Raw genomic sequence first — 23,039 nt, 5'->3', positions numbered from 1 at the left:
CAAGGTCAACACACAAAAATCAGTAGCTTTCCTCTACACCAATGACAGACTCACTGAGAGAGAAATAGGGCAAGTAATTCCTTTCACAATAGCATCCAAAAAACTGAAATACCTAGGAATCATCCTAACGAAAGAAATCAAAGACCTCTTCTCTGAAAACTATCACACTCTGAAAAGAAAGATTGAGGATGATATCAGAAAATGGATAGACATCCCCTGCTCCTGGGTAGGAAGGCTTAATATAGTGAAAATGGCCATACTTCCAAAACTGCTATATAGATTTAATGCAATTCCAATTGAGATCCCAGCAGCATACTTCATGGACCTTGAGAAAACAATCCAAAAATTCATCTGGAACAAGAAGAGACCCAGAATAGCAAAAGCAATTCTAGGTAACAGAGACATGGCAGGGAGTATCACAATCCCCAACCTGCAACTCTACTACAAAGCTACTTTGATAAAAACAGCATGGTACTGGCAAAGAAACAGACTTGAGGACCAGTGGAACAGATTAGAAGATGCAGAAACAATGCCAGACACACTCATCCATCTCATCTTTGATAAAGGAGCCAAACACCCTCACAGGAGGAAAGATAGCCTCTTTAATAAATGGTGCTGGACAAATTGGGCTTCAACTTGCCAAAGATTAAAACTAGACCTGTATCTCTCACCATGCACTAAACTAAAATCAAAATGGATTAAAGATCTAAATATTAAAATAGAAACTCTGAACCAGTTGGAACAGAGGTTAGGTAGAACCCTTGAAGACATTGGTGTAGGAAAAGATTTTATGAAAAAACCTCAGTTGCCCATGAACTAGCACAAACAATCAACAAGTGGGATCTCTTCTTATTAAGAGGCTTCTGCACAGCAAGAGAAACCACCAGCAGTGTGAAGAGATAACCCACAATGTGGGAAAAAATCTTCACCTGCTCTTCCTCAGACAAAGGTCTACTATCGCAAATCTATAAAGTGCTTAAAAAAAGCAGACCTCCCAAATTTAAAGACCCAATCCAAAAATGGGCATCTGAAATGAACAGACATTTCTCACACAAAGAAGTAGAAATAGCAAATAAATACATGAAAAAATGTTCAACATCACTGGTCATTCAAGAGATGCAAATGAAAACAACGCTGTGATTCCACCTCACTGCAGAAAGAATGGCTGCTATCATGAAATCAACCAATAACAAATGCTGGCAGGGCTGTGGGGAAAGAGGAACCCTGCTCCACTGCTGGTGGGAGTGTAGACTGATGCAACCACTGTGGAAATCAGTATGGAAATACCTCAAAGAACTAGGACTGGAAGTCCCATTTGACCCCGCTATTCCACTGCTGGGGATCTTCCCCAAAGAATTCAAAGAATCATACCACAGTGATATATGTGTGCCCATGTTCATAGCAGCACAGTTTGTGATAGCTAAAATTTGGAAACAGCCCAAATGCCCATCAACTGGAGACTGGATCAAGAAAATGTGGTTTTTTAATAAAATGGAGTACTACTCAGCCATAAAAAATGAGAAATTAGAGACATTTATAGCTAAGTGGATGCATGTTGAGGCAATACTCTTAAGTGAAGTAAATAGGACACACATGAATAAATTCCGAATAGTTTCTCTGGTGTGAGAAACTGAAAGTGTAAATAAGCACTAAATGTATAATAGGTACTGTGAAATAGGAAGAAAAGGGGCAAAGGGGAAGGAAGTGGGAGGCCTGGGGGAAAGGATAGAAGAGAATGGAAATAATATGAGAAAATGGAAAAATAGGAACAAAATCTTTGTCAATAGGGAGGAATGGAGGGGTTGAAGGGAGGGCTGGGCAAGGGTGAAAAATAAGAACCAAGAGAGACTATGTAAAGGTGCAAATTTCCAATGATGAATGTCATTATATTGTATACCTAAAATGTACCAATGATTAGAATGAATAATTCATAATGTGAAATAGGAAGAAAAGGTCCAAAGGGGTAGGGGTAGTGGGAGGGGCAGGGGAAAGGAAAGAAGGGAAAGGAAAAATGATGAGAAATGGAAATAAAGTCTTTGTAAATAGGGAAGGGTGGATGGCGTGAAGGGAAGGCTAGGAATGGGGAAAAAATAAGAACCAAGATGCATTATAGAAAGGTACAATTCCCAATTAGAAATGTAATTGTGTTGTATACCTACAATGTACCAATAAAAGAATTTAATAAAAAAATAATCATGGGGATGACATGGAACCTCGGGGGGAAAAATAAGTGCTTGAGTGACATGGGTAAAAGGGGATAAAATAAAGGTCTTTTGGTGTATGAATATACAGCAGTCCTCACATGAAAGCCCATGGAGGTTAGATTTATAGGGCACAAAATAAACAATATACCTTCAGAGATACATGAAGAATCATAATCCCTTACTGAGTATTTATCCCTCAGAAAACACTCTGGCCTTCTGCTCATTTCAGAGGAATTTTTAAATTGTAAGAGTATGTTGTGGAAGTGGAAGGTGATGCTGGGTCCATGAGGAATGTTGCAGAGGGCACAGTGCTGGATTTTTATATGACTGAGTAAAGAACACTGGAAGTCATTTATGCCTTTGTTTTTGCTATGATGGATTCAGTCAACCTTTATGATCTCTAATTTATCAGGGTAAAAATAAAGACTTAAAATACTTTTAATTTCTAAGAAATGTGGAAATGATTAACAAAAATTAATACTTTGTGCAAGAAAACAGAGGTTCTGTGATAAATTGTTTCTTGACTGTTTTTCAGGGTATAGAAAATATTTTTTTAATAAATAAAGCCATTTTTGGCAATACCCAGGAGTAGATATATTAGTTCCATCACTGAAAGAATTTATCTAAAAGAGAATATCTTAAGAGTCATTTGTTTTTTAGATATATATTGACTATTACTTAGGAATTTCACTGTTACTATGTATAACTTGTGAAATTTTATAGAACCCAAATTCATAGTACATGAAAAGAATTACATCTTTTACATGCTGATACAATAACATTTTAGGTTATCATTGTATTTATAAGCCAGTTTTAGTCTATATGGAGAATAACTATATATTTTTTACTTAACACAATGGTGTCTACTATTCTACTGAATTCTACTGAAGTCATTTTAGGGGGTTTTTTTTGGTACCAGGGATCAAACTCGGGACCTTGTGCTTGTGAGGCAGGCTTTGGAACCACTGAGCTAAATCCCCGGCCCTGAAGTCATTTTAAATAATAACTGACCTTGTGTAATTTTTTTTTATATAGGAAAATAGATTCTTGGTTTAGTTTAATTGACCAACAGCCCAGCCACAGCTGTGCTGTAGGCATAACTAGAAAACATTTTAAAAACAGAGATTGGTATTCCCTGTATTCTTTTAACATTTTGTTTATTTACTTATGTTTATAAAATATGAAAAAATAGCTAAATAAGCCCCTAATAAGAAGTACCCAAAAGGAAGGGTGGGGAGATGAAAACCTCGCTGTCACTTGTTTGGTCACTTCACACTGAATCTAGTTTCTGACCCACAGGGCCTTAGGGCCATGGCAATGTTTGGCACCTGGACCTTTCCCAAGTCATCTGATCAGAGGGAGCAGTGCCAACGAGTGCACAGAGCAGGTTATCAGCTACTTACTGTTGCTGAGGTAAAGGGGTTATGTAGAACTTTCTTTCCTTTTCTAATCACCAGAATTTATTTGAATTGTTTCCTCCCATCTAAAGACTATTCTAGACAACAATTTTAATCTGCTTTTCTTTGTTTTTCAATGTGAGGGTGGTCTGCAATGTAATTGCTCTCCATAATCATTCAGAATAAGAAATAAGATTCAGAAAGGGTATTAGCCTGTGTTCACTTTTATGTCTTGTAGCACACTGAATACCAAAGCACGGATATGTTTGAGAATAATTTGAAATTTGAAACCCTGGTTGGCTTAGTTAACTAAGTGAACCAATTTTTAGTTAATAAAATTAGTTAACTAAAAAGGTCCCATTTGTAAGCTTTTCACAATTTGGGCTCTTTTATGATAAAAATCCATCATTACATTCAGCATACTTCAATTTTATTTAGAGATAGAGCATTATCTCTCTATGCCTTTAACAAGCCATGATATGCCATCAACAGAACAGCAGTCTGGTCTGTCTTAGTTACCATTGGACGTCTTTGCTGTCCAAGTCCCTGAGACACCATCCTAATATGACCCAATCTCTCCCAACCCCTGATACCAACTTCTCTAAATCTGCTTTGTACTTACTCATATTTTCTTTACTTGCCCCATGATGTGCCAGACTTCCACCATTTTCCTTCTAATCCACTTGTTGCTCCTTCATGACTTTCGATTATTTTTTTTTGTAGTAGGAATTGAGCCCACAAGAGCTCTATCACTGAGCTGCATCCCCAGCCCTTTTACTTTATTATTTTGAGATAAGGTCTCACTGAGTTGTTCAGTCTTGCCATGACTTTGTGAACCTCCTGCTTGTCTTACAGTAGCTAGGATTCATAGGTATGGGCCACTATGCCGGGCAGCTTCCATGACCTTATTTATTGTCACTCTTGCTTTCTCTACCTTCTAAATATTGGGAGGATTTTTCTCTGTCTTAGCTATACTTTTTAGTTGAGATAATCCAATCTCAAGGTTTTAAATACCATTTAAAGCTGACAAGCTTAATTCTCTTTCACTGACCTTTCCATTGAGTCCTACAGTCCTATGTGTATTTGTTTACTTCATATTCCTATTTTGACATCTAATTAACATCTCAAAATTAACATATATAAAATATGGCTCTAGAATGTCACCTTCAGAAGTTACTCTTCTCTTATTTTAAAAAATAGTATTTATATTCATTCAAGTTCTTAAGTTAAAAAGCCAGGTATTATCTTTAACTTTTTCTTTATCTCATACTCTAGTCCAGTGGTGGTGAACCTGTGGCACGCGTGCCACAGTGGGCTGTTTTTATCATCGAAAGCTCTAAAAGGTTCGCCATCACTGTTCTAGTCCAATTCACCAGCTAGTCTTTTGGTTCTACTTAAGTCATATTCTGAATTGAAGTACTTTTTATATCTTTTGCTATAACCACCTCATCCCAGCAATTGATATTTCTGGTCTGGACTATTACAAAAGTTCCCTAACCCGTCATCTTATCTCTGTATTTGCCTACCTACAATCTATTCTTCATATAACAGATTTCAACTTATTTAAACTGTAAATTCAGTTATTTTAATCTCATATTTTTTCAAGGACTTCACATCATATTCAAAATAAAGGCCAAAGTATTTTCAGTGATCTACAAAACCATACATGGACAAATCCTTGGTTAATGTCCGACTCCTCACCCTGGCCCACTTGGCTTCAGCTCACAATGATTTCTTGCTCCATTAAGCAGGTCAAGATTTGCCTGCTTCCAAATCTTTACAATGCTTTCCCCACTGCCTTGGACTTTTTACCAAAGCCTCTTCATGTCTGTCTCATTCATATCTGTATTAACCAGCTTTCTGTTGCTGGGACAAAATATCTGACATTCACAACTTAAAAGACAAAAAGTTTATTTTAGTTTATGGTTTCAGTGCATGGTCAGCTGGCTCCAAGACAGAAACATCATGGTGGAGGGCTCAGCAGAGGAAAGCTACGTACCTCATAACATCCAGGAGGCATTGAGAGAAGGAAGAGTCAGAGACAGGGGAAGGGGCTGAGGATAGCATATACCCTACAAAGGCATGCTCTAGTGACCTGCTTCCTCCAGCTGGACCCCACCTCCTGAGACCCCATTTAGTTATGAACTCATTAATTGATTAATCCACTGATGAGATTACTACCTTCAATGCATGAGTCTTTGGAGGATACTTTATATCATAATATTCTGCCCTAGCCCCCAAAATTTCATGTCCATCTCATAATGCAAGGTGAATTTAGTCTCTTCCTGAGAGTCCCCAAAGTCTGAGTGATTCCAGCATTATGTAGTCCAAATACAAAATCTCCTCTGAGATTTAAGGCAGCTCTTGGATGTGAACCTCAGAAAACAGACAAACAAACTAGAACAAAAACAAGCTACATAATCCCAAGGTAAGATGGCGTAGAGTAAATATTTCCATTCCAAAAAGGGGGCTGGAGAATAGAAGAAAAGAATCAGACCCAAAGAAGATCAAAACTCAGCAGGGTACTGTAGCTCCCTTTCTGTAATCCAGGGCAGTTTCAAAGGGCTTGGGCATCCTTGCCCCTATGGCCTTGCTATTTATAGCCCCTGTGACCTTTCACTCAGGCTGGCTCTGCTTGCTGCACACAGCCTTCCTTAGCAGATGTTCCATGTTCCCATCATCTACAACTTTTTGGAAGTTTCCATTTCAGCTTTAGTTTCACTCTCACAGCTTCAAGCATTGCTCTCTTAGGGTCTTTGGACAGGGGTTACATGTTGCCTGGTCTCCTGGGTCTTCTGTTAAAATCTAGATAGAAGCCTTCATGATCTCATAACTCTTGCATTCTGCATTCTTGCAAAACCTGCATCACATGGATGATACCAAGTTCTGCTGCCAGCTTGAGCAGGAGGCAGGCCCACTTGAACCATGGCTGCAGCAGCCTCTGATAGCCTGGATGGCTGAACTTGGGGAAACCCTTCTCTAGATAGCCCTTAGTGAACAAGGCACCCTGGGGCTCTTTTCTCAAAGCAAGTCTTTTTAACACAGTTTTCACTTTTACATCCTTGAGCCTATAATGGGTAGGTTCTGGCCAATTCCTTAGATGCCCTCAAGGCATCTTTTTTTCCTGTTCTCATAAAAAGTACTTGGCTTTTTTTTCTCTTCTGCAATATTGGGGATTTAACCCAAGGTCTTTGGATTGAGCTACATCCACAGCCTCCCACCCACCTTTTAACTTTTGAGACAAGGTCTTGCTAAGTTGCTAAATTGCCCAGAGTTGGCTAGGACTTGCCAATCTTCCTACTTGATCTATCAGAGTGTTGGGATTACAGACATGCACCACCACACCAGGTTTGGTTCTTTATAATGGCATTAATATCTTGAACTTGACCCCAACTTCACATGAGCTTCTTTTCTGGCCGAATTGCAAAATTTTCAGATCTTTCAACTCTGCTGTTCCTGGTTCTTATAAATCTGGCTAAAAGCAGCCAGCAGCACCCATGACAAAGCCTGATCTTTGAAATTTCATTTGCCATGTCAATTAGCCTATCACCTTTAAATTCAGCCTCACACAAAGTCTGAGGACATAGACAAAATGCCTCTAGCTCAATTTCCAATAGAATCCTCTTTGCTCAGGACACCTCAGTAGCACAATTTTTATTGTCTGCATTCCTACCAGCATTCTGGTGTTCTGAGCTCCCACCAGAATCCCATAAATTTCTGCTTACAGCATTCTAAGACTTTACTATCCACATCTCTAAACCTTTCCAAACTCCTCCTATAAACCAATTCCAAAGGCTTCTGCACCACAAAATCAGGCATCTCATAGCAGTGACCCTACTTCTTGGTACTAGTTTTCTATATTGGCCAGTTTTTCTATTGCTGGGACAAAATATCTAATGTACACAATTTAAAGGAAAAAGAGTTTATTTTGGCTCATGGTTTCAGAGATTTCAGTTTGTGTTCTGCTGGCTCCAAGGCAAAAACATCATGGGAAAGGGCATACAGAGGACAGTCAGGGAGCAGAGATTAGGAAGAGGCAGAGAGAGGGGAAGGGGCTGGGGACAAGATATACACTTTAGAGGTATGCTTTCAGAGTCCTGCTTTCTCCACCTGGGCCCCACCTCCTAATAGTCCATTCAGCGATGATTTCAACAATGAATTAACCCACTAGTGAAGTTAGTGCCCTCAATATATGAATCTTTGGGTGATGCTTCATATTTAAATCATAACAGTCTATTTCAGATTGTTTCTCAAATATTATCTTGAGAGGTTTTTCCTCTGCAGCTTTATGTTTCCTTATACCTTGCTGAAATTATATGGTTTTTGAATTATTACATGTTACTACCTGACATTATATGATTTATTTACTAGGTAAGTGTGAAATTTAATTTACAGCTTACAAAGATAGTACCTGGTACATATTTAACACTTACCAAGTGTTGAATGAACAAATGAATCTATTAGCAATGTAATTTTGTTATTTTTAATATATAAGATCGATAGGAATCTCTTCTCAAAAGGTGGCATACAACAGGCCAGTGGTGGTGAACCTATGGTACATGTACTACAGGGGGCTGTTTGTATCATTGAAAGCTGTAAAAGGTTTGCCATCACTGCCACAGACTTTTTTGATATTGTTTATTCAACTTGACTATTTTTTTTCTTCAGAAATATAGTGAGAGCTTTTGTAAGTTTTGTTGTTAAGGGGACAGACACCATTGGGAGGCTGAGTCAGGATGATCATAAGTTCAAGTCCCACTTGAGCAACTTAGGGAGACCCTGTCTCAAAAAAGTAAAAGGGCTGAGGGTACAGGTCAGTGATAGAGAACTCATGGGCTCAATCCTCAGTGCAAAAAAAAAAAAAAAAAAAAGAGAGAGACCCAGGCTACATTCTAGCATTCTTACTTTGCTCTGGCTTATTTACTTTTCTATAGTTCTATTACTATATTTTTAATTTTAGAAGCAGGAATTTTTTTATCTTTTTGAAATAAAACATGTATAGACAATATATTTGACAATATATTATTCTGTCTCTCACAGAAGTTGGCTCATTTTAAGTTCTTAATACATAGTAGCCGTTCCTCCCACTGCCCAACGTTATGCATAATCTTCATACATATCACATATTTTAGAAAAAAGAAATAGATCTGAGCATTTAATAAAGTACATTGAATCAGAAATCTGGAGAGCATGTAAAATGGGGGTTTTAGGGTGGAAATTGAGGGTGGAAAAGAACTGTATTATTTTTAAATTTCCTAGGTCCCATCCCACTCTGTATATTCTATGATTCTATCTGTATGGAAAACTGTTTTCCAGTCTCAGAAGAAATTTAGAATTTCTTTGGCAAATTGAATGCATTTCCAAATGAACATTTCTCAACATGGTTTGTAGTTCTCCATCATTTATGGGGTGATTGAGATAAAAGTGTGGGATTGCAGCCACTTGTGAAATAAAATGATATTTGAGGGTATCATTTACACATATTTCAGCCTACAATTCTGGTTTATCCAATAAGCTAAGAATAAATAAATATTGAAAGCAGGAGTGATTTACCAGCCTTCCAGGGCTTGATTTTGGAAATGATGGCCAAATATGATCTCAGTACACAAAATAAATCATTTGATCACTGATTATGTGTTAACATAGATAAAATTGATCTAAATATTTTTCTCATGGTGTTAAGTAGGTCCATCAGGATGTTTTGCACAATGGAATTAACTCTATCATCCTTCTAAAATTAGTTGTGATACACAGAATCATGGCCCCATGTTCTAATTCTTGAAGCCTGTGAATATATTACCTTGCACAACTAATGCACTTAGCAAATGTGATTAAGCTAAGGATTTTTTAAAAAAATCTTTTTTTGTACTGGGGATCAAACTTGGGAACTTGCGCTTATGAGGCAGACACTAGAACCACTGAGCTAAATCCCTGGCCCTATGCTAAGGGTTTTAAAACAGGGGGATTATCTGAGAGGATCTAATATAATCATAGGGTCCTTATACTGTGAAAAGCAAGTAGGAGATGATAGAGGATAGAAGATGTCTCTTGATGGAGGGAAGGATCAGCTGGTAAAGACAAGAAAACAGATTTTCTCCTAGAGCCTCCAGAAGGAACATGGCCTGGTTGACTTATTTCAAACTTTTGAGTTCTGGAAATGTAAAATAATAAAAGTTTGATGCTTTGAGCAATTAAGTAATTCCTTATAGCACCAGTAAGAAACATACATATATCTTGTAAAAATTATTGTATGATGGAATTTTCATGAGAAACTATTTTTGCCAAGTTCTTAATTATTAGATCTAGTTAATAATTTTCAAAATAGTTAATAATCTGATAGTTATAACACATGCAACATGTAACCTATAGCTATATTAATCATAGAGAAATTACCTTGAGTAACTTCTTATTGTGAGTTGTATCAGTGTATTTTTCATTACTATGATGAAATACCCGAGGCCTGGTAAGTTTATATAGTAAACAGGTCAATTCAGTTCATGGTTTTAGAGGCTCAAGGGCATGGCACTATCATCAGTTCAGCTTCAATAAGGACCATTTGTTAGTCACTTTTTCATCACTTGGACAAAATATCTGACTCTCTGAACTTAAAAAGAGGAGAGGTTTATTTGGGTTCACAGTTTTTAGAGGTTTCATTCCATAGTCAGCTGGCTCTAAGGCAGAAACAGCATGGTGGAAGGGCCTGTCATGGAGGAAAGCTGCTCAAATTATGGTGGCCAGGAAGCAGAGAGAGAAAAGGGAGGATCTGGGGGGGGAGATACACTTTTCCAGGTCACCCCTCAGTGACCTGCCTCTTCTGACCAGAATTCAGCTCTGAACTTTCCAGTGGATTAATTCACTGATGAATACAGTTGCCTCCATAATCCAGTTATCTTCCAAAAACCCAACCTTTGAATACATGAGCCTTTTGGGAAACAATCTAGATCTAAACTATACCAGACCAGATGGTGGATAGTACCACAATGATGGGAGTATGGGTAGTAGGAAGAGATCACATTCTCGAGACTGGAAGCCAGAGAGCAATTTAGGAATCAGGCTTTCTGTTGTAAGAAATAACTCAAGGTCCTATAAGAACTACCTTAATCCTTTCCATGAGCAGCATACTTAATGACTTATTGACCTCCCAGAAAGTCTCATTTCTTAAAGATCCCATTACCTCTCACATTGCCACAGTGGTGACTAAGCCTCCTCCAGCTGAACCTTTGAGGGACAAACCACATACAGATCAAAGTATGAATCATTTACTTCTTATTGTGAAACATCTAATTTGTCAATTTTTTTGTTGTGGTGAGAACACATAATTTGAGGGCTACTCTCTTGACAAACTTTTAAGTGTACAGTAGTATCATTAACTATAAGCACAATGTTGTACAACAGATCTCTAGAAGTTTTCCATACGACATGACTATTAGATAACTGATGGATTACACTCAATGACCCACAACTCCTCATGTCGCCCTCTTCCCAGGCCCTTATTTTATTTCCTACATCTGTGAGCTTGGTTACTTTAGATACTTTATGTGACTTTCAGGATGAGCCCTTAGCAGCCTTATCCCCCTCTTTGTACTATCACTCTAGAGGGTGTGTGTGTGGGCATTGGCTTTCATATCTTTTTTTTCCGTTAAGTTTATTGGTACATTTTAGGTGTATAATACAGTTATATTCATCACTGGGAACTTGTACCTTCATGTGACGTATCTTGGTTCTTATTTTTTCCCTATTCCCCTGCCCTCCCATTGACCCCTCCACCCCTCCCTATTTACAAAGACTTTGTTTTCATTTTTTCCTTTTCTCATATTTTTTCTTTTCCCTTTTCTTTCCCCTGCCCCTCCCACTTCCCCTACCCCTTTAGACCTTTTCTTCCTATTTCACATTATCAATTATACATTTTGATCCTTATTTACACTTTTAGTTTTTCACACCAGAGAAACCATTCAGTATTTACACGTGTGTCCTGTTTATTTCACTTATGGGTATGGCCTCAAAGTGCATCCATTTAGCTATAAATGTCTCTGGTTTCTCATTTGGCTTCCATATCTTAAGACAATCATGCAGCCCTGTGGAGATGCCCCTAAGTGAGGCGCTGAGACCAGCTAAGAACCATATGAGTGGCCCACCTTGGAAATGGATCCCGCATCCCTAGGAGAGCTTGAGATAAAGCCTTGGTCTATGGATTCAGAGCCTGAGCCAGATCAGTCTGATGTAGCATTTCTAGATTCCTGATCCTCAGAAAGTGGGTGAAGTAATAAATGTTCATTGTTTTAAGCTATTATGTTTGGAGCAATTTGTGATATAGTAACTGAAAACAAGCACACCCTTTCTTGGTATTTATCCTAAGCAAAATAGTATTATACTATGTACATAAAGAAGCTACCATAATATTATTATGAATGCCTAACTTTTTTTTAAATATTAAAGAGAATAGGAATGGTCCAACTTGGATTATGTTTACTATTTAGAAAAGTGTAAAAGTGAGAAATCTACAAACATTGAAAATCCCTTTTCGGAGATAAACTACTAATAGAAAATTGTCAAAGTGCAGGGAGGAGTGAAAGGGTAAAACACAAAGCCCTTTTTCCCATTCCTTATATTCCCAGCCTGTCCTGCTAATTAGCGTCGTTTAACTTTCACAGTTCAGAAACAGGTAACAGAATTAGAGAAGGGTAAGGTTTTCTCTCTCTCAGAGAGATGGATCATTTAAACTGTTCGGAAAGCACTTAACCCTGCAGGAAGACTTTGAGGGATGGTGTCCAGAAATCACAGAAAAATCATATAAATGTTACCAAAAGCTGGAATAAAAACTCCACAGCAGTATCAGTTCCACAGTCTCAAAATTAAATCATGAGATAAGATATTTGTTATGTGTGAGTTTATATGGGTCTATAATGCTGCCTTTTCTAGATGTCAAATTCACCTTCATTCAAAGGACATCCTTCTTTTAGATAGTGTGATTAGAATTAACATGTTAGCTGAATCATTTGAGTTGTTTTTATCGTAGTCTCATTCTTTGTGTTTATTTTTGAGTATCAAGAGGTATACCATGTGAGACGGTTTCGTTTGCCTCTTGGCATGTGGAGTGGCCTGCGATTTGTACTTTGGAAGAAGTAGCAGCAACTGGCTACCAACCCTGGAAAGTCACTGACTTGTCTGTCATCGGAGCAACTCGACAGCACAGAAAGCATCCCTGTGCCTCATTCTCAGTGTAGGGATTTAGCTATTGAGCTGTAGAATACTTGATCTCCAATCCTCTTAGCTTCTTTGTTGGGTCCAAGTCCTAGAGAACAGAGAAAGGTCTTGTGATAGACAAGGATCTAGGAGAAAAGCCTGAAGTTATGTTTCTGGCCTAGAGGTCAGGTTTGAACAGAACAGATATTACTCATTGTCGCCTGGAGTAAAGCAATTCTTCTGGGCTGTAACAAGGTCAGGTGAGGAGTATAAATATTGCTTCATCAAATCATGTCAAAATTTTCACCTCTTTCCCATTCTTATTAAATGCAGATGCAGAAGATCTGAGTTTCCAACAAGAACTTACCTTCTAGAGGCTGTCCAGTCCACAGCTTCTATTTGCAAGTGAATCTTTGAAGGACTTTCTTTCAACCCACAATCTGTCTCTGGGCCATTTCATCCACTTTATTATAGATAGAGGCTTTGTTTATAGTGTGAAAGAAAAGGCAGACAAGGGGCCCTGCTTTGGGGTCACTATTGTAGGCAGGCATAGTTGCTGCACTCCTAAAGTGGAGTGACAGGTCTGGGAGAGGGCTGAAAAGCTAGGGGAACATTCCCAGCACAGAAAATGCATGAGAAACAAAGAAATCTGGCTGACCATCAGAGACACTGTGAACGCCGCGTTGCACAGAATCCCTGCATCCCTTAATTGAGAGACCCTAGACTGCAGCTGTTTCCTCTAATTCATTCACACAGTGGCTGGGGGCTTAGGTCGAAGATTATTACTGTTTTCTTATTCAAATCCACCTGATGTTCCATCTCCTCTCTGAGTACTGTATATTCCAAGAATGGAAGAAAATAAACCTCATGTTTTTGAAGGCACAAATTTCACTGCTACTTAGCACATTTTCTATTTGTTTAAAGAAAGACCACAGTAAATGCTGATCACTTTTTCCTTGGAAATAAAATGGAAAGAAATGTGAGCATACAAAATTTTGCTGGAACTTACATAATGATAATTTTCATCTGAAATATGTTCTCATCAAGGTTACATGAACTTTGCTAATATCCTTACTTGAGAATTTTTCTACTTAATAAATTCTTTGAGTTTCTTAAAAATATTTTCACTTAACATTTGGCCCACCTATCATCATTGATTCCTGCCTAGAAGAAACATATTTGAAATATATTTAAAGAAGAAAATAAAGCCTCAGGGTTGGACCAATATGTTAGAAATAGACTGTGTATCAGCAGGATAAAAATATTTTAAATAAATAAGTAAATAAATAAACTGAAATCAATGAATTCCTTTTTTAAAATGGTCTAACAAAACTAGTCAAAATGATTGAGTTAGCCAGGCTCTGTTGTCAATATTTACTTTGTAGAAAAAAACCTCTAATATTTCACTTTATTATCTTTCTATCTATCTACCTACCTACCTATCTATCATCGATCGAGATAGGGTCTCACTATGTAATTCAGGCTGGCCTTGAACTCACCATGTAGCCCAAGTGGCTTCAAACCCTTGATTCTCTTGCTTTACCCTCCCCAGTGGTGGGATTATAGGCATGAGCCACTATACCCGGCTTCAGTAGTTCACTTTGCATTAAAGTATTTCCCCTCTTAAAATTTTATGTGATCTTCTCAAAACACAGCCCAATAATTAAGCAATATTTGCAGCATTCTCCCTTAGTCAGTACTAACCACAAGTAGCTTGACTGTTTACTAGTAATAAAAATTATTTCAACACCCCCCATCTGCTGCTTTGAATTAGGTATATTTGTAAGTCAAAAAATAATAAAAACAGCCAAGAAGTTGCGAGTATAGGATGAATGAATCTAGAGCTGGCAGAAGAAATGAAGGACTATGCATTTTCAGTTAAGAAAAAAATAATAACCAGCAAACCATTATTAAGAGATGGGTGGGCTCATTTTAATCAATGCATTAGTGGCCCTCAGGATAGACAGAGTACAGATGTAATAACTATCTTTGAATTTGCAGTTCCACTGAAAATCAAGCTCTATTTTATTTAAGGATGTTTGTTTATTATATAGTTGACCTTTGTAGCTAGACTTGGCTTACAAATCTTACTCTACCATCTCAATATCACAAGTTGACTTCCCTGGGAGGTAAACATTTATCAGAGTGGCTTGGAATCCATATCTGTGGAAGACAGAAGAAGGAAAGAGGACTGAGTAAAGGGAGATCTGCTATGCAGACCTGACCAACAGCCTTGGATGAAATTAAAATGGCCTTTCAGAAGTGTTGTGGTTTGGAGTGATACAACCTGGGTTTTTTTTTTTTTTTTTTTTTTTTTGCTCCGTGTCAATTGTTGGATGTAGGTAGCCAAGGAATGGTAAAACTTGAGATGTGAGGTGGCTCTGTACAATACAGGTAGTCTCTAAATGGGGCTGATAGTTTAATGTATCCTAATGATGGCTCTTTGGGCAGCTGAGCAATAGTCTTTCCTTGAAGTGACATCTGGGTGGCTTATCTGTGTGTCTATTGTACCAGTTCAGTGGCTTTCAAAGATTTTTGGCTATGGGCCATTTTTAAGTGCTGCTATTACAAAATAGTGGGGACTGGGTAATTTATTAACAACAGAAATTTATTTCTTGGTTCTGGAGACTGGTTAAGTTCAAGATCAAGATGATAGCAGATCGGCTGTCTGCTGAGGGTCTGTTCCATTGATGGTGTCTACTCACAGCTTCTCATGTGGCAGAAGGCAGAGGGGAGGAAGGGGTGAGTCCTTTGTGAAGCCTCTTTTGGAAGGCATTAATCCAGTTCCTGAGGCCAGAGCCTTGTAACCTAATGACTCCCTGGAGCCCCCACCATTTAATATTGTTCTATTGAGGACTAAGTTTCAACATGAATTTCTAAGGGGACATGAATATTCAAACGATAGCCGTCCACAATGAAAGCATCTCTTAAGGTATTCCTCAGGTATGTGCGTGTGTTGCATACACACATACACACACACACACAAAACCATATACCTCCTCAAATAAAAACAAAAATTTCACAAAATAAAATTTTAAATATTTATTCCTATTATATGTGATACACTTGGCTGCTTTCTAATTTATTTATTTTTGTTCATTTAATTCTATATCATTCTATTTTTCTTTACTTTTAAAAATGCTATTTGTAGCACATTAATTTGATTTATAAAAGTGGCTGCTTCTTCAGACATTGTCCTTTGACTTATTCTCCCTTTGTTCAGCATTCTAAATCCTAAAGAAAGCTGTAACTATGATTAAGATTTAACTGTGAATTAATCTGTTAGATTTATAGAGCCCAGAACATCTGGTGACCTTCAGACAACATCAGAATTTGTAATGTCCTTTCTTATTTTTTATTTCTGTATGTCAACTAACACAAAGCAAATATATTGTTGTGATATTTAAGTTACAGAAAATGAATAAGTTTGTTTAAAGAAATAGAAGCCCTTTCAAGTACCCCAGTTGGACAGGATGATAACTCTCCTGTCTTCTCAATCTTAGAGTGCCAACCCTTGCATAATAAGCTTGATTTCCTTCTCATCTCTTGGATATTGGCTTTCAAGCAGTGAGCAGATGGACATGGTTCCAAACAATTTCCATGAGTCACAATTATATCGTAACTTGTGAATTTGAAAAATAGGAAATCAGATTGTGGAAATTAATGAAATTATTGTTGAACAAGGACTGCAGTATAAGTAGAAGAAATTAATGTTTCAGGATGAGGTTGAATTACTTTCATTTCCAGGAAACCGGAAAAGAGCCACAGTAAAATTTTATAAATTGGTGGCCCCTACAGATATGGTGTGGTTCATTACAAATCTAAACTTTTGAATGCTTTGTTCTAGGTGGAATATTATTTGTTCTAACAGCATTAGCTCAAGGCAAGATTTTCAAAGAAGAAAGATATTAATTACTAAGGGAAGACATAGTTGTAAGAACCATGACTTCCACTTACTTAAATAGTTTTAAGATGAGATCGGATAAAGATACATTATTTTTTCCAGACATTGAACTCTTATGATTGTTTTGTATTGTAACTTTTTCATGAGTGGAATTACTGGAAGAAACATCAGTGTCATGCTTCAGAATGTTGAGTTTGAAATGTACTGTATATGGTAAAAGCCTAAATGCGAGTAGTATGGTCATAAAATTAAAAACAAAGACTCTCCTTTTAGGCAAAGATAAGGAAAAGACTATGAGCATAAACATATAAACTTCAGGAAGGCAATAAACATTTTTTTTCTGTGCCACCACTAGCAACAGCAACCACCAGAACAAATTAAAAATATACTCTTTTATGCTGGAAACTGGAGCAATGAGTACAGCATCCTTATCTGTGTAAGATTTACACGCAAAATAGAAATTTAGTGTAGGGGAAAGGAAAAAAGGGAATGGAATTAATATGAGCAAATGGAAAAATTGCAACAGAGTCTTTGTAAATAGGGAGGGATGGAGGCGTTGAAGGGAGGGCAGGGGAAGGGGGAAAAAATAAGAACCAAGAGAGATTATGTAAAGGTGCAAGTTTCCAATGATGAATGTCATTATATTGTATACCTAAAATGTACCATTAAAGTAAAATTTAAGAAAATAGAAATCTAGTTACATGTACATGACATTTAAGATATATAAGAATAAATACGGTCCTCTGAGAGAAGTATAAAAGCGAAACAGATAAGAAATAAAATGAAAACTATCTACCATTATCTATATCCTATGGTAAGAAATCTTCAGTTGTTTAGCATATTTAATCATTGTGGAAAGCTTCAAAGTGGACTTGATATTTATCATTTTTATAGATGAAGAGCTTGGGGCTAAACTTATCCAGGTTAGTGGAGTCAGGATCAGAATTCAGATCTTACTCCATTTTTTTAATACTTTAAAGTCATACATGTCTTTAGATTTCTATTTTTTTAGTGACCTGCAGAATAAACATACATTAAAACCAAACGTATTTACTCTGATATGAAAATATAAATTGAAAACTGGTTAATCACTCTAACATTTCTGTATTTGTTGCTGTTTGTGAGATGAGATCAGTACATGTTGTGTAATAGTCTCTTACTACTACAATTATTTGAGATTTTCATTTCACATGGTTGTATCTGTGTTATAATTCAGTTAGCTGTTAATAAATTCAGAAGCCAGGTTTTATAACTCAAGGTAATAAATATTAATACATACTGAAGAAGAGTTGAGCTGAAAGTCAACTAATGTCTAGAAACTAGTGAGAAAAAAATTTATAGGTATAGTTTGTATAAATTCTATGAAATTCTTCACCAGTACAACGTGTGACTATTTTCAAACATTATCACTTTTAAAAGTGTAGCATATTATTTTTAAGGGGAATATCAGATGATCTTTGATTTGTCAGGATTTATTCATTATGAGCTTAGATTCACTTCAAATATCACTGCTACTGTATTACCAATAATAACTCTACAAAAAGGGCAAAATGAAGCTTATAAAGGACAAATTTTAAAAAGTCATTATTAGCCCTGTTACCTCAAAATAGTACACGAAATTAAGTGATTGACCTCAATAAATAGCTCACCTCACATCATTTTTTTCCCTCTAGAAATTAGCTTTGCAAATTGTTAGAGGACAATTCAACAGCATTAGAGATGAAAAATGAACCAGAAAATGTATTCAGAAGCCATTGAAGACACTATGAAAGGTAAAATACAATCACATTGTCTATATTTATATTATCTGTACAAATGAAATGTTAGAGTTTAAGTTTGTTGCGCTTTGCCTTTAATATCTCTGTGAACTTGGTTTTTATTTCTCTCTGAAACTGGTCAAGTTGTTTAACTTCTGCATCTCACTTTTCTTAACCAGTAAAATGAGACAGCATTTAAAATTTATGATCTGTGTAGTATTAGTGGTTTTCTCAGATAGTTTGGATTCTGATGGAGTTTAATTATTTCATTTTGAACAAATTATGTAAGTTACTTAAATTGTGAGTGATGGAATAGCCAAGCTATGAAATGGAGATTTTAATTTGTGCTAGTCATTTCTCACTGGATTCTAGTGAGGGTAGATAACCTAGAAGTACTTGCGAAGTACAACATACATAAATAATCATTGTAATCATCTCAATACAACTAAAAAGGAGAACAAGTTGTTCAAAGAGTGAATTAATGAATCATCACTTTTACATATGAAAGCCAATTAACTCCTTATGTTTTTAGGCAGAGTCTGCCCCCAAAAAGTATACACACAGGAAAAGAAAAACTTGTATAAATATTTTAATATTAAATTTATTGAGACATCATGAGATTAATGCAAGTTACCTTTGACGTCTACAACTATAAGACGTGCTCAAAGTGGTGGTCATCTGTGGAAAAACATCATACTATTTTTATTTACCTGAAGTGTGTATACATTTTTTGGTGGTCTCTGTATGTTACATAACGGTATTTGGAGTTTTTTTTTTGTATGTGTATGTGTATGAGGGTACTGTCAGTGACACAGGGCATTGTGTGTGCTAGGCAACACCTTATCACTGAGCTACACCTCTGGGCCCTTGGAATATTTATTTTAATGTCTTTTGAGATGAATGTGAAATGCTGCTAGTCACAATAGAAATAAAAACTTTTACAAATTCTGGAGGAAAGATATATTAGATACAAATATTACAAAATATTTATGGAAAATAAAGCATGATTTAAATTTTGATACTGACTTGCCATGGTATTTTTGATTATTGACCTTTGTTTTCCAAATATATATTCCTATACAGAAGTTGTTGCAGTATCTCACATACTCTTTATGGATATTTGCTCAGAATATTTACATTTGGTCTTCACATATTTGTAAATTCCAGAAATGAAAGCTAAGTCACAACAACATTGAGTTATATTTTTCTATTTTAGCTGAAGTGTTGATAGTAAATGAACTGCCAGTGAGAGAGTTCAGTAAAGAAATGCCCAGGGCTGGGGACCATGCATGGACATACACTTTGTTTAAGCAACTGTAGCTAAAAATAAAGCCCATGAAGGAAGTGGGAAAGGAGCATTCATAGAGGAAGAAGGAAAAACCAAACAGGACTGTGTAATTCTAGAAATTAAGGGACAGGAGAATTTCTATACCGAGGGCATGGTTGATGTTGGACAGATGAAATTTGAAATGGCTGGAATCTAGGAACCAGATTTATAAAGTCACACGATAAGTCATGAAAGGTCTAAAAAAGAAAGTAAATAGTATCATAGCCTGGAGCCTGGTGATGTGCATTGGCAGCAGGTGCCAAGGACCCAGCTGTGACTGCTGTTCCCAGAGACCCAGTTCCAGTTCCCTGGAGGGGATTAGTAGGACTCAGAGCAGGAGAACTGGACCGGAAACTACAGGAGACACTCAGATAGGTTGGAAGAACATGGAAACACAAAAAGTAGATGCACAGCATGAGGTGGGACCTCAATGAAAAATGTGACTAAAGATCAGTTACTAGAAAAAGGGAATATCATCCCAACAGGGCTACTAATAATACAAACTTGATGCCCATTTACAGACGTCTGTGGAGATCATTTATACTTCAAAAATTTAGAGGACTGACTAATCCCTAAGATTTGGATGAAACTTAAGCCAACAAGTGGGAATGAAGTGCTTAGCATGTAGTAGATGCTCAATAAATATTTGTGCAATGAATGAACAAATTATAGTCTCAGATCTGAGGGAGAATGGAAATCTTCCATTCACAGCCAAATAATGCCAAAGCTATCAATTCATAATAGTGTTTCCTAAATGTGTTCCATGAAAAACTGATTTCTCAGGATATTAACTAGTTTTAACATCAAAGAGTTTTTGATCAAGTAAATAGAGAATTACTGGCTTAAATAAAATTAATTTTACTTTTGTATTATAGAATTTCTCAGACTTTTCTTAATATGTTATGAATCTCTGAAATATAGCGATTTCCAAATTTCCAGATAATTATTTCCTCAACAACCACTTTTCTCTAAGTGTACCCTGAATTAGTGTTTATGAAGGATATGCATTAAGAATTGTTCATATACAAAGGGACATAAAATTCAGTGTGGGTACAAAAAGAGATCAGAGACAATATTAGGAAAAAAAAGTTATCCTTTTCTGAAGTTTGTAGGATTTTAAAAGGAAAGTTTAAAAAAATTAGAGGGAGCAGTCGTAAGACCCTGAGCAGCATGGGAGGTTGTGGGCCCTGCAGAGACCTCTCCTCCACCCCCTCCAGGGCACCCGGGGCCGGAGGCAGAGCTCTGAAAGGCTTGGGAAGCTCTGAGCTGGGGAAGACGGTGCAGTGGTGAGCAGCAGAGAGGGAGAGGGAGGGCCTCTCCTAGGGTTGATGTTTAGCATCAAAGCTCACGGAGAGAGCAAAGAGAGCCACTGTAATAAGACACAGCCGACAGCAGTGGTTGTTGGGACCACAGCGCAGATGAAAAAAGTGAGTTGTGACCAGTGGCTTGAGAGAAAAATGCAGATGTGTGCGGGCTTTTGGCAACGCCCATTGAATAGAAGATTGAGCAGAACCAAGCAGCAGTCCCCCACCCCAGGCGCATCTGGACAGGACAGAGAAGGGCCAGCGGGGGTGAAACAGAAGAGACTGCAAAGACTGCGCAACCAAGGGGAGCCAGCTATACATGGAACTGAGAGCAGCCTTGGGCTGACCCTGCCTGAAAGTGCCACAGCAACTCACGGAAAGGAGGCTTGGGTGGACCAGTGAGAGACATCCAAAAAGCTGCTGGCTCAAGAACGGCCTCAGCTCCCACAAGATCAAACTCTACCTAACTTGGCAGGGAAATACAGCATGATTCTGGGATACTACCCACCTAGGACACTACCATAGAACTGTGGTCTCCAGAGGAATTTTATTTTTTATTTTTCTTTTCTTTCTCTGTTGGTTTTCTTTCCTCTTTCTGTCTGTTTTTTCTTTTTTTTCAAGTTTTTACCTTTATATTTATCCTGTTCTACTCATCCTCCTTCTCTCCTCAACTATCTCTCTATGGTTATGATATTTTCATGTGAGTGAAAATCATCTCTTGTCTTCCTGATTCACTTCAATATTCTTATGCTTTATCCTTCATGCTTTCTCTCCTGCTCTCTTGTCCAGTTACCCAAACCTTGGGTGATCATCTTCTGTCCTTCAGACTTTCATCTACTACATTTTCCTTCATCTATCTCTGTTTTGGCCAGTATTTCTCTTCAGTTCCCTCCTACCAAGGATCCTACCAAATCACCCCACTAAGGGGAAGCTCATTGCATACAAGCTCGGGGTTTATGTTGGGTTGTGTTATATAACTGTAGATCTTGTTCCCATGGTTAAAGGTACCAAATTGATAGTTACCACAATTTGTAAATTTCTAGGCTGTGCTTGAGGCTACTGATATTTCTAATTGTACTACTTTATCCAGGATGTTCTACTGGTTGTAATTAGTTGTTCTCCCTTGTAAGACAACACTGAGCTTGTCTGGGGCCATAACCACCACCATAGACCAGTATGGAAGGACTGTGTGCTGAGTCAAATAAATAGCAACTTCTGATTCTTAATAAATTGAGAAGGTAGGATCTTGGGACAGACCCAAAGACCAAGAATCACATATTCTCATAAGACATCTCTGAAAAATAGATATTTCCTAGAGAAACGTTGATACTAGTGATAAAGCTCTCTGCCATAAGAAATTTATAAGCATCAACACAGAAAATAAAATAAAATTAAAAAACAGAAAATGACAAGATACAGAAGCAAAATGTAATCCCAGACCTCCAGCCTACCTAAGACAAGCCCAGGAGACAATGCAATAGAGGAAATCAGAAGTCACCCACCTGATTTCTCTGAGATGATAGAAGCAGAAATAAGAAAACAAATACCTGCAGTTATAGAGAAAATAATCTCTAAAGTAAAAAAAGAAATGATCAAAATGAAAGACAAGCTCAATGAACCTAGAGTAGTACAGATAAAAAAAACAGAGGACATAAATGATGGAAAACTTGAATGGCCAACATAGGAAAGAAATAGAATTTAGGAAACTTTCAAACAGACTTTGAGGAGATTAAAAATTCCATTGAAAGTATACATGATAGATTAAATGAAGGAGAGGACAGAATTTCTGAACTAGAAGACAGGAATGCAGTTAATGACCATGAAAAGAAAGATACCTTAAAAATGGCAAGAGGGCCAGGGATTTAGCTCAGTGGTTCCATCGCCTGCCTCACAAGCGCAAGGACCTGAGTTCGATCTCCGGTACCAAAAAAAAAAAAAAAAAAAAAAGGGGACCATGAAAAAT

The 23,039-nt window shown here is 37.2% G+C and overlaps 1 long non-coding RNA gene across 7 annotated transcripts in view; it reads left to right on the top strand.

Annotated features, from left to right (window-relative positions):
* Positions 1 to 23,039, top strand: part of LOC110348128 (uncharacterized) — a 1,027,816-nt gene that overhangs the window by 49,579 nt on the left and 955,198 nt on the right. For all 7 annotated transcript variants that reach the window (XR_015449384.1, XR_002393120.2, XR_015449383.1 and 4 more), the window contains exon 2: positions 18,362 to 18,460. This is a non-coding gene — a long non-coding RNA (uncharacterized LOC110348128). The remainder of the gene's footprint in view (positions 1 to 18,361; positions 18,461 to 23,039) is intronic.

This window comes from Heterocephalus glaber, unplaced genomic scaffold, assembly GCF_053883595.1.
Source record: "Heterocephalus glaber isolate CG9 unplaced genomic scaffold, H.glaber_assembly_v1.0 deba00000676, whole genome shotgun sequence".
Classification (NCBI taxonomy): Eukaryota; Metazoa; Chordata; class Mammalia; order Rodentia; family Bathyergidae; genus Heterocephalus; species Heterocephalus glaber.
The sequence above is the reverse complement of the archived record's forward strand: the minus strand, read 5'-3'. Positions and strand labels throughout refer to the sequence as shown.